The 16,534-nt window shown below is 34.3% G+C and overlaps 1 long non-coding RNA gene and 1 pseudogene across 1 annotated transcript; both read left to right on the forward strand.

Annotated features, from left to right (window-relative positions):
* Positions 1 to 2,608, forward strand: part of LOC105171267 — a 62,147-nt pseudogene extending 59,539 nt beyond the window's left edge.
* Positions 15,186 to 15,715, forward strand: LOC110012616. Its single transcript, XR_002287836.1, has 2 exons — positions 15,186 to 15,310; positions 15,441 to 15,715. It is a non-coding gene; the product is annotated as an uncharacterized LOC110012616 (long non-coding RNA).

Below are 16,534 nucleotides of genomic sequence, written 5' to 3' on the forward strand. Positions count from 1 at the left end.
CGACCATGGCCCCTATACTCGGCTAGGTGGTATCTAGTACCTCGGTAAGGCGCAAGAAAACATTGGTAGTTTGTAAATCCAGCATCCACTAGATAGTACTTGCCTGCAGTACTTCATAAATCAACATCAGAATTGATAATATAAGAATTGCTAGTCCCCCTTTAATGGTGCTTTTGGAAAATTGACTTTCTATGTAATTCAGTAATAATTTTTTTTTGTAATATTTTGCTTTCTCTTAGTCAATAAAAAGTTAATATGTATGTAGTGTTCTTTTGTCTTTCTTAGATGATTTGATTTTCTGGTTATTTCAGGCGTCACTGAAGATGTTCAAAGTTGAAGAGAAGTTATCAAGAGGCTGGGGTGGTGAAAATGCATATCATGTGAGTGGATATTGTTATTTGCTGATGGATGGTGATAGGTACATATCTAGGGCTTCCCCCCGGAAAAGTAACAACTTTGACTAAGGTCAGTCCTGTTCGTTCAATAAGCTTTCTTCACATTGATTCACATTTTTTTTTGCTGCTCTTATTATGTAACTACTTTTATATGGCTCATATGTTGCTTAAGTAACTGCTAATTGCATTCATTTTTCTCACACTTTAGAGTATTTATCTGTCTGGTTAGCTGCACATGTATCTCTTTGTTTGTGGAAAATTGCAATTATAATATTATTAATCCTATTAAGACATTTGCATGATTTGAAACTGGATAAATGAGTGATTTGCCATGAAGACTTTGTCTTTAGAGTGTCATGGTCTCTATAGAAGTCTTTGCAAGTTGAAGCTATGTTGATGGATATTAGTTCTTGAATTTGATGAGGTAGGAGAAGGTAGTGGACTGGAAAGAACCTGGTGAAGTGCTACCGTCACATTGTTGTCGGTAGAGATTGTGATGTGAAGAACCTGGTGAAGTGCTACCGTCACATTGTTGTCGGTAGAGATTGTGATGTGATTTTTAAATATACGCAATTGTGGTTCCACTGGAACTCCACTCACTTTCATGCTCCTGTGAAGTCCTAATGTAGTAATGGATGAGCAAAAATTATGCGCTGTCCACTTGCTGTTTATTGAAGTTATGGAAAGAACACTTGGTTTCTCTTTTACGATACTCTCCGAATACACAAACATCTCTTTCATTGATGTTTCAAAGACATGCTTGCGCCATCACACAGCTTATTTCTAATGCAAATAGCTGGAGCCAAATTGCTCTTTCCATGTAATTCCGATTAGGGATCCTTGTGAGGAAGAAAGCTAAAGAGAAGAAAAAGTTAAGTGTTTGTTCTGCCTTCGGACAAAAACAAATGCAACATTTTGTGCCTATGTCCACTTCTATTGGGATAATGTGTCTTTTTTTGGCATAATTTAGAACCTTATTCTCATTTTCTTCTGCACTGCAACTTAGTCTGTAGTCCAAATGGTGGTAAAGTTGTTATGAATTTATACTTGTGCAGTTTACTGTGGGATGCTTTTGTGCTCAGTATTTGTCTAGCTTATAGGAGAAAGCCATGTTAATAATTTCTGGTTTCTATTATCTTCTAGGTCTATGATATTGGCCATGACCTTGGAATTTGGTTATTTCTGTATTATCATTTGCAAGCAGGAATCTTTAATTGCATTTTGTAAGCTCCGAGAGGAGGTTTGACTCAGAAAAGAGTCGAGCTAAATGAGACAATTCAGGCTGTGAGAAAGATCTAGAACTGTCCATTAGAGCAAAGAACAATGCTTGGCTTATTGCTCGACTTACTAGAGGAAAGGGGCTTTATATGGTTCTTGAGAAAGCTAACAAAACCCTTCTCTATGCCTCTGATGTAGTCGAGAAGTTCAGTGACAGGTAACGATTCTGCTTCTGCATTAAAAAAACTAGTTAACATTGAATGTTCTCTGTCCAACAAAAGCTTTCGAATTGTTTGAATCAAGACAAAGAAATGGAAAACTAATATGAAGTTCGTTTGAAGGTGGATTTAGAGTAATCTACACATAATGTTCTCACAAAATTATTAGAAAAAATATTCATAGGAAGTCTAAATCCAAGTAGAATGACTACTTTCCTCTCAACTCTACTTATTATTCTTGTGTCTTCTCTTGGTCACCAATGCTTATATGGAATACTTTGCATCAGCAAATACACATGAAAAAGTGGTAAAGTGCTAAATTGTTCTGAATGTAGTCATGCTGGATTCACTTCATAGTCTTTACTGATGAGCTTTTTAACATGTGTGCTGGATTAACATGTATAAGTAAAATTGGTTTGATTCCGTAATATAGACTAAATGCAAACTGATATAAAGCTACTCACTAATTGTTGCTACTGACCAAAAAGTTATGTGAAAAAGCTACTTAATTTGTTAATAACGAATTCGTTTATATTTGCATGTAATGATTAAGCCTTTAATGTTAAAGCACAAATGGAAAAGAATTATTACCTTATTAGTGTTTTTCATAAAATGGACCTGTCGTGTATCCTGGTTGTAATTGCAACAATAGGTACTTTGTAAACTCAGTTTCTTAAGCATTCAAGGAAATAAAATTTAAAGTCTGGGCTTTTCCCAATATGCTTTAACTATCATGGATTTTACAGGTATTGCAATGGTGTATTTTCCTTGGATTAGGCAACAGTTTAACTCCACTTCTTGAGGGGAAAGCAGAAACATTACTTGTACGTCAGCTATTTACATATTCCGCTTGTTATAGGGACTGGAAGACTCCATGTTCTGTAGACATTATATGTTGTATCAAGGAAATAGAAAGTAAGCCTAGAGAAACCTTGTGCTTATGTACAAGTGTATGTACATAGAAAATTTAGTCCTGTTACTTACCGCCAGACTTAGCACTTTGTATCAAATTGTTATGATTTGTCTTCCCATGCCATGACAATTTTCTAGGGATCTTCCGACATATGGGATCTGTAACATGGGGCCTTTCTTTAGTAAGGGATGAACATTTGGACGTACAACCAATAAAATTCTCCTTTTTTTTAGGTTTCCTGATTTCGTGTTTCTTTATGGTTGTTTGCCTGTAAGAATTTGCTTCCCGTTTTGTGGCAGAAATAAACACTTTGGTTCCCATACTGTTACTTGTGAGCTGGGGACTATGGCTTATTTTCCTCAGAAGATGGTAAGGATTCTATATTCAGTGCAAGGTATTGCAAGAAGCTCCTTCAATGTTAATTTCCTCTGAGGAGTAGTATGTATAATGTGGTTGATGTTTATGAGGGTTGTGTAATTTTTCAAAAAGTAGGGGTAATTTGTGTAATGTTGTTGACGTTTTTAGGAGGTATATGAGTAATTTTTCAAAAGATAAAAATGGTTTGTAAAAGTAGACATCGGTCCTGGGGTGTAGATGTAATTATCGTTATCTAATATATAGGACGATGTACAGTGTACACGTTCCTTTTCAATTTCATTTGGTTATTAGTAGAAATTTTTTGTTGCTTTTACTTGGAACTGGCCTTTCAACTCCAGCAAAATTAAAGGTGGTGATGAGGTTGAGAGTAGGCAGAAATGAGTATTGAAGAAGTGACGGAAAGAAACATCTAGGCTGGATATAGCAAAAGTACATTGGTGAGGCCGGACAAGGAGTACTGCCGTGCAGATATTTCTTGAAAATGGTACTCAAAACAAACTCTTGTTCGGATGTGTTTTACAAACTTCATTTTCAGGTCTGCACTATTTTGACAACTCCAATATTTGAAAATAGGGTAAATTACAATAAATTTTTTTGAAATTTGATATTATTACAAGTACCTTTTTTATTCAATTTTGATGCTTGGAACCGGTTTTTTTCCCACATTAACAATGGCGCATCAATGATGATAAAACTACTCAAAAAAAAAAGAATCAAATCTCAGTTGGTTGAGTCGTTTTAAAAAGAATTTATACTAACGAAAAAAATAAAGTCATTTCTTATTTACAGATGGTGGTTTGCAACACGATACTAAATTTTATAATATTAATCATTTATTTGTTTAAAAAAATTGTCCAAATCATTTCTTAACCATGAATATTTTTATATTCATCGTTCACTTTAATATGCTTTTAATCGTATATTGATTATTGCTTTAAAAATTTATAATGTATTTATTTGATAATATTAGTCTAAGGCCCAAATAATAGTTACATTAAATTGTTGGTATAAGCCCATTAGGCCTACCTTTTCTAAGTTGAGTATATTGGGCCTCCATATATAAGCCTGAGGGTGGCAATGTTTTTATTACCCGATAATTTTTTTTTCAATAGAAGCAATCAATTACATTAGCAGAGCCCTAGAGATAATAGTTACAAAATAATTATTATGTAAATAGTTTTTGTGGCATGTCTTGTATATAATAAATAAGTTTTAAAATTATAAATAAAACTAAAATATATGAGCTAACAAATCACATTTCAATTTAATTTAATGTATTATCGTGAAAATTAAAAATTAGTGTTGAAGGGAGTTCTTCGAAGAGACAATGAATTATGGGAGTGTGTGACTTGAACTATTGATTGGTCTGTGCAGATATCTGTCTGCCACATTGGAATTAGTGGTGTTAAAAAAATATAGAATCACTTTTGTTCAAAAAATAATTACAATTAATTTTTGAAATAAATTAGGGATATAATTGTATATTTAAAAATTGAGTCCGCTTTTCTTTTTTATATTGATACAAATTACAAATATCAATATTTATGAGATTTAGGAGCTGATCCTAAAACATCTATAGTGAATGGTGAATGTTTGGGCCTCAACCTTTCCAAGGATCGAACACTTCTTTGCACGGTGTTAAATGCTTAATAAACGGCTTGTTTGCCAATTTGTTTTTAAGATTTGGTTAATTTACATTTTTCACCCACAAAATTACATTCAATAGCATTTTGTGCCCTCAAGATGAAAATTTTGGCATTTTGCACCTCAAAAGTGTCATTAGCAAACTAAACATGTAAGGATTTTAAATTCGAATATCATTGTACGTGTTTAATCTATTTATACAATAAGTAGTTATCTATATATGGTAATTGTGAGTTGATCATTAATAATTGTTGTTGGCTGTTACATAATATTATATGATTTAAACTTTAAAAAAAAGGAATTGTAACCTTCAACTCAATGTAATATTATATGATTTAAACTTAAAAAAACAAAAGAAGCTAATTTTCACTTCCCTCTAATGCTCAAATCAATGTAGTCTGAGTATGAAGTTAAATGGACATTCGAAAGTCAAGAAAGGTTCTATCTGTGATTACAAAAGGTTCACTATTTATATTAATAAGCCATTTGAATCAATCACACTCAAATGGGTTAAATGCAATTTACCACTTTGTGATATGTAAAATGAGTAAAATAAATCTTGTAAAAGAGAATTAGTAAATTATTCCCTGTATTTTGAAAAATATAACAAAACACGGGAAGTAATTTTGTTTTTGCTTTAATTTTTTTTTTCGCATGAAATTTTTTACTTATTTATCATATAACATGGGAGTAAAATGCATTTTTTCCCATTAAAATGATATGTAAGAACGATCATCAATTTATTTGCACACAAGCAGTTAGATGGGCAAAGGCCTGTCAATGGACGGGTATCACTCTACCTGGACCCGAAACAGACTCAAGTCCAAAAGTATTCATGGCAATGTTTTCATACACTACTCATATCTTATCCTATAAAATACCCCTAGGGTCTTACCCAAATTATACCTAAAAGAATTGGATAGATTTTGAGTCTTATCAATTTCAGACCTATTTCTTCCTTTTTCTCTTTTACAATATGCTTAGAAAAATAAAAATTCTTAAATTTTAAATTTACATTCAATTCAAACAATATATATTACTAAATTAACTTATTAGTGGATCTTCATGATACGTCGATCGATAAAACAAAACTAATCACTTAAATTTCAATAGGTGCAAAGTGATCACCATTGAAATTTAAAGAATGATTTTGTCTAAATGATGGACCAATATTAATAAAATTTTAAATAAGAATCTTAAACTTATCCAAATAATGAATTGATAATATTAAGGGATAATTTCACTTTCCTCCATAAGATTTGGTGTAATTACACATAGAGCCTTTGTAATTTTCATTACTTCCAACACCCTTGAGGTTTTTTTCGTCTACTAAGTAAGTCCCTCTATTAGCTAAAATTCATAGAATCCGCTGAAATTTAACAGAAAAATTGGATAAAAATCTATATATATCCCTGATTGACTTATTACTGATTTATTACAGGTCAAATAAATCTTTTAATGACTAAATTACCCTTATACATCTTCACACATTAATGCATGTGAGGAAATATATTTTGAAGGGAGTGGATCGGCCGTGAAGCAAGGCGGAAGCTTAGAAAATAAAAAAATACGATTCAACATACAATTAAATCCCGATCAAGGGTGTACCCATGATCCTTTCTCGGGCGTTCGGTGTACAAATAAAACAATGGCCATAGAAAAACATAAGAAACCAAGAAGCATAAACATAAATGAAATTACCCATGAGATTCTGCTTTCGGATCAGTTCAAGGTGAGATCCCGATTTGGAGATCTTCCCAAGAATGACACCACCACTAATGAATTTAGAGATTTCGTGCTAGCAAAATCTCCATAGAAGTGCAAAGAATCAACAACGTTATTGATTAACATTTGATCCTTTGTTTCTCTTTCAATCTCTAAGATCTTGAGAGAGTTCGAAGAGGAAAAAGAAGAGAGAAATTCGTGTGGAATGTGTATGTTGCAGCTTCTAGTCGGCTAGGGTAGATTATTAGGGTTATATATGTGATCTAGTCACAAGATACCAAGGAGTCTTTGCAAGACTCCTACAATCAACCCTAGCCAATTCAGCCAACACACACATCTAAGGAGGGGTTTGACTCCTCCTTAAGCTAGCCAAGGTCTAACTAATGCCTTAGACTTGTATTTTAATGGACCAAACTTGGTTAATTAAAATTGAGATCAAGCCTACGTCTAATGGACTATAAATCAAATATAGTTTAATTTATAAGCCTAACATTAAAATATCCTTTAATCCAATTAAATGACCCAAGCCTTTTATTATCTCTCTTTCAATTTATAAATTGAGCCAAGCCTAATAAAATTAATCCAATGGTTAACTTAACTTAAAATTTTAATTAATTCAATTAATTAAGTTTTAAGTTATCCACCCAATGGATTGGTCTAAATAAATGATCCAATCATTTTATTCTCTATAAAAATTAATTTAATTTAATGAAATTAATCGGACTCTTTTGAAATTAGTTCCATATGTTCCATTCTATGTTTGCAATATTGACAGATGCTTTTGCTGCTATGAGAATAGCAGAAAAGAAGTTTATGTGTGTTTCAAGGTTCAGAATACTGCTAGTGAAGCTGCAGGTGCTACATGAGTGTGCCTTACATAGGTACAGACCTTGCAGTACATTCAATATTTAGTATAGTAAATTATATCTGCTAGAAAAGGAAAATTGAAAAGAAAACATATCTTTGAAAAGATAAAACAACTCTTAATGACATATCAACTCAAGAATTGGTGCTCAAATACCGTCAGACTGATGTTCTTCCGAACAAACCCTCACTCTTGTTTCTCCTATTTCTTACCAATTCCCTCACATTCTGACCATTATCGCTAGCTGAGTTCATCCTTGTCTCCTTCTCTATCCATCGACTCAAAGATGACTTTAGATATGTGACCGGTCACTAGATGGAACCCTAGTGGGTGAGTTACATGTAAGACAAAATAAACTTCACGTTAGGGTAATTGTAATTTTTAATATAACATGGATGCATTTATAATTAACGCAAACCTAGGGGGTTCGGATGTAATTACCCTATCTATTATCCAAAGGGTACATACTTCATAGAGATAGCTCACTGTGTCTTTGGTTTTTGACTTCCCCAGGGGACTCTTAAAACTTGCTCAGCAATTCTGTGATGAGCTTGGTGTTTTGGCCTCTTGTTTAAGTGGTGTAGACATGGAGTTAAAGATAGAAGCTAGTTTCCGTCATGCTCGGACATTGCTTTCTGCCAACCAGTATAGCCAGATTAAGAGAATCTTCCTAATATTTATGTTCCATAAAATAAATGAGAAATTTCGAATATTGCTTATTTTGGATTTTTGGTTGGTGCTTCATGTTATGATACCCATGTATACAATTGAATACTAATGTATAACTTCTTAGTTCAAACTTGAAAAATTCAGGAAATTGAGAAATTTTGGACTTTCTGCATTTGTATTTCCATCAGAACCCTGTTGAAGTATTCTCCCAACCTTTGCCTGCTCTGCCCCCACGCGACGTTGAAGGTTTAGTATTTTTATTCCTTTTTAATATTTTTTTAATTATTTTATTGGTTGAGTGGATTTTTTTTTTTATAATTTTTTCATCCACATAGTCCAATTTCTTTACAAATTTTTATTTTTTAAAGAAAAGAAAAAAAAAATACTATAAGGACATAATTGTTAATTTCATACATCCATCTAAAAATTGCATAATTTCATCAAACACTAGGGGATATTCATAGTTTTCAAATAATAAAAAAATATTTTCAATTATGTCAAATCTCAAAGGAGATCGTTTTAATTTACCCTCATTTTTTTGTTTGGTGGTAAATTCAAATCAAGGGGGTAGAATGATTTAAAAATTTGAAAATTTAATTGTGCTTGAGTTTTAATTTGATTTTTTTAAATTTTATTTAAAGAAACTAATTATAATTATATTATATAATTCAATCATCAATAATCAATACACATTCACCAATGTAAAAGTGAATGGGGTGAGCGAAAGACAGACGCACCAGATAAATAGTAATGTAAACAACAAAGAAATCGTGCATAGAACATTCATCCAACTATACCACCTTACAATTCAACTAGTTAGAAAGTTTAGGCTATAGAGGAAGGCAGGTAGGAAGCTGCTCAGCTCGCCACAAAAATATATATCTAACCAATAACTACTATTAAAATAGACCAACATCCATACATTGATGGTATTTGAATTATATTTTGGTTACGCAATATCAATTTTGACAACTAAGTTAGGGGAAAAGTGCAAACAACACCATTTTGATATTGCAAATGAACAAATTATCTCCCTATGGAAAGAAAAAAAATAGTAAATAACATCTCTGTATTTTTAAAAATACAGGAATTTACCATCTTGTGTTTTTACGGGGAGGTAAATTGCTATTATTTTTTTTAATGGAAAGAATAATTTGCTCATTTATAATATTACAGAAAGGTAAATTGTATTAAACCCCTAAATTAAACACCATCGGCATGATTCTTTATTTTTTTTTTCCCCAAAAATTCAAATTTGAAAATGTAGCTAAATATAATCAGAGTTCAAGTAATTTTGTTTTTTTGTTTTTTTATAATTTATCCTGTCCAATGCGAATAGTTTTATTTAATTATTTATTCTCCCTTTGTTCGTTTTTATTTATTCAAAATTATATTCAACTTTTATAATACTTTATTAGTCACAAATAACTTAAAAATTAAAAACCAAATTAGACACAATGTAGGGTGCAATTCTAGAACACATACCATTCCACCAAAATTAATATTTATCCTCGAAAGACTAGTTACTGATTTATTGCAAGTGGACTAAACTACCCTTATAATAATGAAGATATACATCTTCACATGCATTAAGGCGTAAAGATGTACGAGAGTGATTTAATCATAAAAATATTATTTGACTTGCAGTAAGTTTGTAATAAGTCAACTGGGGTTTAATATAGATTTTTTTTCTGATTTTCTTTTTGTTAATATTAGCAAGTTTGGTGAATTTTGACTAACGGAGGGACTTATTTATTAGACAGAAGCAAACTTCAGGGGTGCAAGATGTAATTTCTCAAATTATATGAAATTTACGTATAATTACACTAAATTTAAGGGGATGAGAGTGTAATTTATTCCTATTTTATTTTATTTTTAAAAAAATTGCTGTGGAATCTATCCGTGAATTCGACACTTGGATAGAGTCCACGACACCTTTTTTTATCTGATTTTAGATTAATTAATAATATGATATTAATGAATTTGTTATAAATTATTTGTTAAGCAATAATTATAGTAAATTAAATATGTATTAATCATAATTTTGTTATAAATATAAATATTAAGATACTTAATATTATATATTAGGTTGACGTGTCTTGATATGTTGACAAGCTATGTAATGTGTTTGTCTAGTTGTTTGATGATGTGTCTGGTTGAAAATTGACTTGTTCTTGGGCCTGCTAGTTTAGTATAAGATAATGTAGGAGGTAAGCTTGTGGGCCTTATCTCCCTACTGATGGTTAGCTGGGCTCGTAGCCAACTGGGCTGATGTGCGTTGCTTGTAGGCTTAGTTCATGAAAAGTTTAGGGGGTATCACATACTTAATTGGTTATAATTATTGATTAATAAATAATTTAAAATTAATAAATTAATATTTATATTATTATTTAATCTAAAATTAAAAAAATAAAAAAAGTGTAGTGGATAGTTTGAGTGTATTTTTTTTATAAAAAAAAAGAGTCGTGGACTCTATCCATGGATCAAAGTCGTTGATTGAGCAATTTTATTTTAAAAAATAAATAAATATGCAATTTATCCATGACTTATTTTGTTTTTGTTATAATTGAAAAAGTAGAATTGTTTATTTTATTTTTAATTATTTTAATAAAAAAGCCAGTATTGAAATATCTTTTTTTCGAACTTTTTTTATTTACGAATAAAAGTTTTGAAAAGTTGGAGGATAAATTCATTAAATATCTATGCGTGCACACAAAAACATATTTTAGCATAATTTAATAAAATTTATTTTTCATAAAGAACTCGTGTATGTTGGAATCAATAATCTATATAGAGAGAGAGAGCGTGTTGAAACAGATCAAAATGATGTAGGTAACAATTGAGAGGAAAATTGAGAGAGAATCCATGAGTTTATGGAAATTTGTGTTTTTAATAATGTGAAAATGAAGGGAAAATCCCTTTAAATACAGAGTCTAAACACCGCCATAGGCATAATTAATTCTCAGCTAATTCTAATTAATAAATTAATTAACGTGGACAATTAAAAACATAATAAACAACACTGCTAACAACTTGACTAACAAAATCGTAAGACAAAAAAAATGCGTAAAGAGGAAACACAAGTTTCCCTGTTGCTTCAAGTTGAGCTACCCCTTGTCCATCATCATAACGTTGTAACTGCAATCATCTGTAGGAGGTTTCATGGCTGTTTCTGCACGTGAATATTCAACAGCCCCCCACAAGTGGGACTGGGGCAAGAGAAACCAGTCCCCCTAGTCCCAACTTGGATACTAATGAACTGAAAAGTTTAAGAGGAAGTATCTTTGTAAAAACATCATCACTTCCAACATAGGAGGGTGCAATGAACCCTTCCTTATAAGCATAGGAGGTGGCAGTCCAGTTCAATATGTTTCGTACGCTCGTGAAAAACCAGGTTTGCCGTGATATGTAAGGCGGCTTTGTTGTCGCAGAATAGGGAAATAGGAAAAGATAAAGAGATTCCAAAACCAGTCAGAATATAAGAGACCTAGCGAAGTGCACATACAAGAGCAACCATGCTATGACATTCTGTGCTCTGCTGTCCAACAGGAAACGGTTGACTGCTTCTTCTTTTTCTAGGATATAAGTGCTGGACCAAGAAAAATGCAGAAGCCAGTTAGGGAGTGTCTGGAGTCAGTGCACATTGCCCAATCAAAGTCACAATAACCACGTAGCTCAAAAGTGTTGGAGGAAGGAAGAAACAGACCCTGAGAAGGGCATTCTTTTAGATACTTGACGACATGAAGGGTGGTAGTCCAATGATCTTCACAAGGGTGGCTGAGAAATTGGCTTAGCTGCTAAACACAATAGGACATATTAGGTCTAGTGAAGTTCAAGTACAACAGCCTGGCAACGAGTTTGCGATATGCATTAGGACGTTACATTAAAGCACCACAATCAACTGCAAGTTTGAGCCCTTGAGGAAAGGGCGTAGGGACAACTTTGGAATGAAGTAAACCAGTGTTTTTGATGATATCATGGATGTATTTAGTTTGAAGCACAAAAGTGCCAAACGAACTATGAGTAATCTTGCGGCCAAGGAAGTAACGTGCATATCCCAAATCCTTAATGGTGAATAAGTCATGTAGATATTCCTTCACCGCATGAATATCAAATAAACAAGGACCAGACAATAATATGTCATCCACATAAATGAGTAGAGCCAGGAGACCAAACTTCGTGTGCTTGGGGAACAAACAATAATCATGTGCTGACTGTGTAAACCCATAGTCCTGAAGCTTTTGTGTAAACTCAATATTCCATTGACGTGAGACCTACTTTAAACCATACAGTGACCTTTCCAATTTACATACCATCTAGGAGCTACTGCATACCCTTCTTGCGGAGTCATGTAAACATCTTCATCATGATGCCCTTGCAGAAACATGTCATTTATTTCCAACTGTTGAATTGGCCAACTATGGGCAGTAGTTATAGCAAAAAATATCTTTATAGTCACCGCTTTGGCCACCGGAGAAAAACTTTCAGTGTAGTCCACACCTTCTACCTGATTCAAATCTTTCGCAACCAAACACACCTTATACTAATTGATGCTACCATCAGCCCTCAACTTGACTTTGTACACCCATTTCCAGTCGTTTGCCTTCTTATCTGTAGGCAAGGGGGTTGATTGTTGTTTACGGTACGGTCCTGCTCCTTGGGCCTTTTTCCAACAAATGTACTCTTGCAGATATTCATTTTGGATGAGCCTCTCAGTCTCATTCTTTAGATGTCAGCACTCTTTAGTGGTGTTGCCGTAATCATTATGAAAAGGATAGAATTTGTCAGACTCAGGATGTTGAGGCTGCTCTCTTCATGATCGGGGGCGAGCTAGCAAGCTTTTTTCTTCGACTACTATGAGGGCTTGGGTTATAGGAACCGTTAAGGGGGTGTAAACTGCACTGACCCTTTCGAAGGGTGCCTTCTTGTCCCGAAAATTAGTCCGAGGCTTCTTGAAGGGGGCCTCCTCCTAAACTTCTTTCCTCTTCTCCCCATGACTCTTTTTCTTGGCAGCTTAGGTGTACTCCATGTTGATATACTTTGCTGCATGGTCCAGGAGGGCGTCGAACTTGGAAATAGGTTTTTAGCTAGGGACTTGAAGAAGTCTCCATCTAGGAGTCCTTGTGAGAAAGCACTAACCTTCACCTCTTGAGTGGTGGAGAGCATCTCCAAAGCTGCAGCATTGAATCTTTGCAGATACTCGTTCAATAGTTCATTGTCTTTTTAGCGTATGGCAAAAAGACTGAGATCCATCTTCCAAAACTTCCGACTGCTAGCGAATTAGTGCAGAAAGAGAGACTAGAATTCTTGAAAACTTCTTGTTGCTCCAACGGGTAATTGATTGAAACTTTCTTGTGCGCCTCTGGCGAAGATGGTGACAAAAACACAATAGTTGATTCCGTCCATGTACCTATGCAAAAGAACCACATTCTCAAAATGTGAGAAATGCTCTTGAGGGTCAGTCGTCCCATCATACTCAGCAATAGCGGGCGTATGACAATTCACTGGGAGTTCGTCCTCCACCAATATGTCGTGAAGGGAACACCCTGCTGCTCGTCTTTGGGGGCCTTACTATCTGGTGTTGTACATCTTAGAGACCCTTTTGGAGGCATTCCAGTTGTGCCACCATTGCCTGGGGACCTCCTAGGGAGCCACTGGAGGGAGCTCTTGTCTCTCAATCAGCTCTCAATCAGTGGGGTCCTGGATATAGGGATGTCTCCTTCCAGTAGGCCTCCTTCTACTCCTCTTCAGGGATGTTTACTTCTAAACAGGGGCTGAGCGGGCAGGAACCAGCACTATCATCTGCTCCCGAATTGCTGCTGCGACCACTTGTTGAATTGCACCCAACAAAGCTAGTAAAAGCTCTCCTTAAGTGGTGTTTCAAGAAGTGCTTCGTCTTGGAGGATTAACCAAAGGGTCCACTACTCTGGGGGTGGTATCGACGTGGCAAATCTCGCAGATCCTCCTCCAATTGGGGCTGGGGAGGCTCCTACAGCGACCTACAAAAGTTGATTGTTGTTGGGTATCTCTCAAGGCCCTTTGCTTGTTAGGGTGGCTGGGGGTTTCCATGGTAACTCATGTATTTTACTCTAACTCCCACAAACGGTGCCAATTGATGCGTGCGATTTTAGCATGGTCCAATGCGGATCGAGAGTTGCAGCAAGAAGGGCAAAGCAGTTTTCAGATTCTAGAAGGTGTCCCCAATGGGGGATGCTGTCTGTATTTATAGAGAAGGCGTCCCCCTTCGTGGGGACTCAACACCTTACCTGTATCCCGAGGAAAAGGGCAAGAAACCCATAGGTAAGGCACGATTCCATCTTATCCTTAGCTTGATCAACATGTTTTTGCTTGGGAGATGACTCCTACTCTATTAAGAGTTCTTCTAAGTCAAGGAGTCCTAAGCTTTGGGGGCGCCTCCCTTCTCCTAGGCTAGGCTTGGACGGTAAGCCCGTAGTATGGTAATCCTTAAACTAGGCTTCCCTCTTGGGCCGAGCTGGGTAGTCTTCCAACAAGCTATCCTCATCATGGGCTAGTGTGCCTGATTTGGGGTTTGAATCTTCTCTTAGGCCAAGTGTTTTTGGGCCATACATATTAATATAGATATTTAAATTTGAATTTTATATACTTAATTGGTATTTTGATATTTAATTATTATATTCTATAAATAAAGACCTATAGCCCCTTGAATAGTGAGGCTGACCTCTGTCTCTTTTAAATAAGTTAAGTAAGAGGGAGAATTGTTTCAAGAAATTAGTACAAAATTCTATTATTTATATCTTTTTTAATTCATTTGTTTTTGCAACTTGCTCAGGGTTTCTGACCTTGACATATCAATATCCTTCTTTTATCGTTGTTTTTGTTTCTTTATCTACACCTTGTAGTGGTGACTTCATGATTTAATGCTTGAGTAAGGTTTGACCTGACCTATTCTGTGATTTTGTGTAAAGTATGGCGATCATCATAATAAAGCATAACAAAACTCAAAGGTCTTGTTTAAAAGTCTCTCGCTTTTCTTTTGTTTGTCTGTTGTTTGGGGTGTGTGTGTTTATATTTCATATTCTTCTTAGTAATATGATGGCCTTCTAACTTATCTTTTTTAAGCATTAGTGATTTATCTTATCTTTTACATGCATACATGTTGCCATGTCTATGCATTTGAAGTTGGTTTGTATTTGAATGTTCTTCGACTAAATATGTGAGCAAGCTTGTGGACTTGTATAAGGGAAGTTCGGAGGAATGGTCGCAGAAGGCGATAGAGCTTGAGGGAATCATCAAGGCTTTAGAAGTAAACCTTGTTTGTAATTTATTTATTCAAATTCCCCAATGACTGAATGACACACAATACAATAATTCCTCTTATGAACATATAGTAGTTTAAGTTGAGGACCTTATCTATTTGTCTTCATGCATGGTAGCTACCAAGGGAATATGTATGAGGTGGCAACGAGGAGGAATGATACAGCTGTGTTGGTGGCTGGGACTTTGGAAACAACGAAACAGATGATGATTAAAGAAAGTAAAAAAGTCTTTGCAAAGTGATAATGGTGGTAAAAAGTTTTCTTGGCTTCCACTTTTCATTTTATTCATTAGACATATTTCCTTTTATGTGCATGTATTGTTATCTTGAAATCTTGATATCTTGATATTCATCATTTGTACCATAGTGCCAAGGTACTTTTCTTTAGATCTAGCAAGTTTGTTCTTTTGAAAAATATTCCTTGGATGGTTTTTCAGTGGTTTTCCAATTGATTTACTATTGTGGTTGTTTCTTATCCTTTTTTGTTTATATGTACTTCAGTGTGATCTCATCCAAGTAAACAATATGTCTTGCCCTTTATGGTATACCACGTTTTGTGAGACATATTTGATTGTCGGAATGTCATTATGTTTGTTTAGCATTTTGGGGTTAGACTCTTGGTTCAATTAAAATAACATGGAAGTACTCATCCAATTTTCATTTGAAGGACCCAACAAACTATTTCAAATGTAAAGAATTCCACCATTTTAAGTTTTCATTTGTCTTCTATTATATTATCAAACTACTACTTTATTTTTTGAGTTTATCGAGAATGATAGTTGGTAATTTGACGAATAAATGTGAGTTAGGAAGCATAAGATTGAGACATGAATGTGCACTTGCATTATGTGATTGTTGCTTTGAGTAAATGTGGAGTAGTTGAAGCCTAATTTCATGCATTTTGAATTGCTTTGAAATAGAGTTGGAATGTCTCTACTTCCACTCAATCATAGGAGTTATTGTGAAATCATATTTACTTAATGCCACCGGTTTTGAGTTGTTCCCTTTTTTTTTTTTTTTTTTGATGAAGTGCTTGAGTTGATATTTGCCAACGCGTGAATGTAAAGTTGGGTTTTGTTAAAAAAAAAAAAAAAAGGAAGAAAGAATAGCAAGAAAAAAGAAGACTACATCTAGTCCACTGGTTTAGGTCACTTAGTAACTGGGTAACTTCATCACAAATATTGTTATTCACGTAAAACGGTGACTAGATCC

Source organism: Sesamum indicum, linkage group LG9, assembly GCF_000512975.1.
Source record: "Sesamum indicum cultivar Zhongzhi No. 13 linkage group LG9, S_indicum_v1.0, whole genome shotgun sequence".
Lineage (NCBI taxonomy): Eukaryota > Viridiplantae > Streptophyta > Magnoliopsida > Lamiales > Pedaliaceae > Sesamum > Sesamum indicum.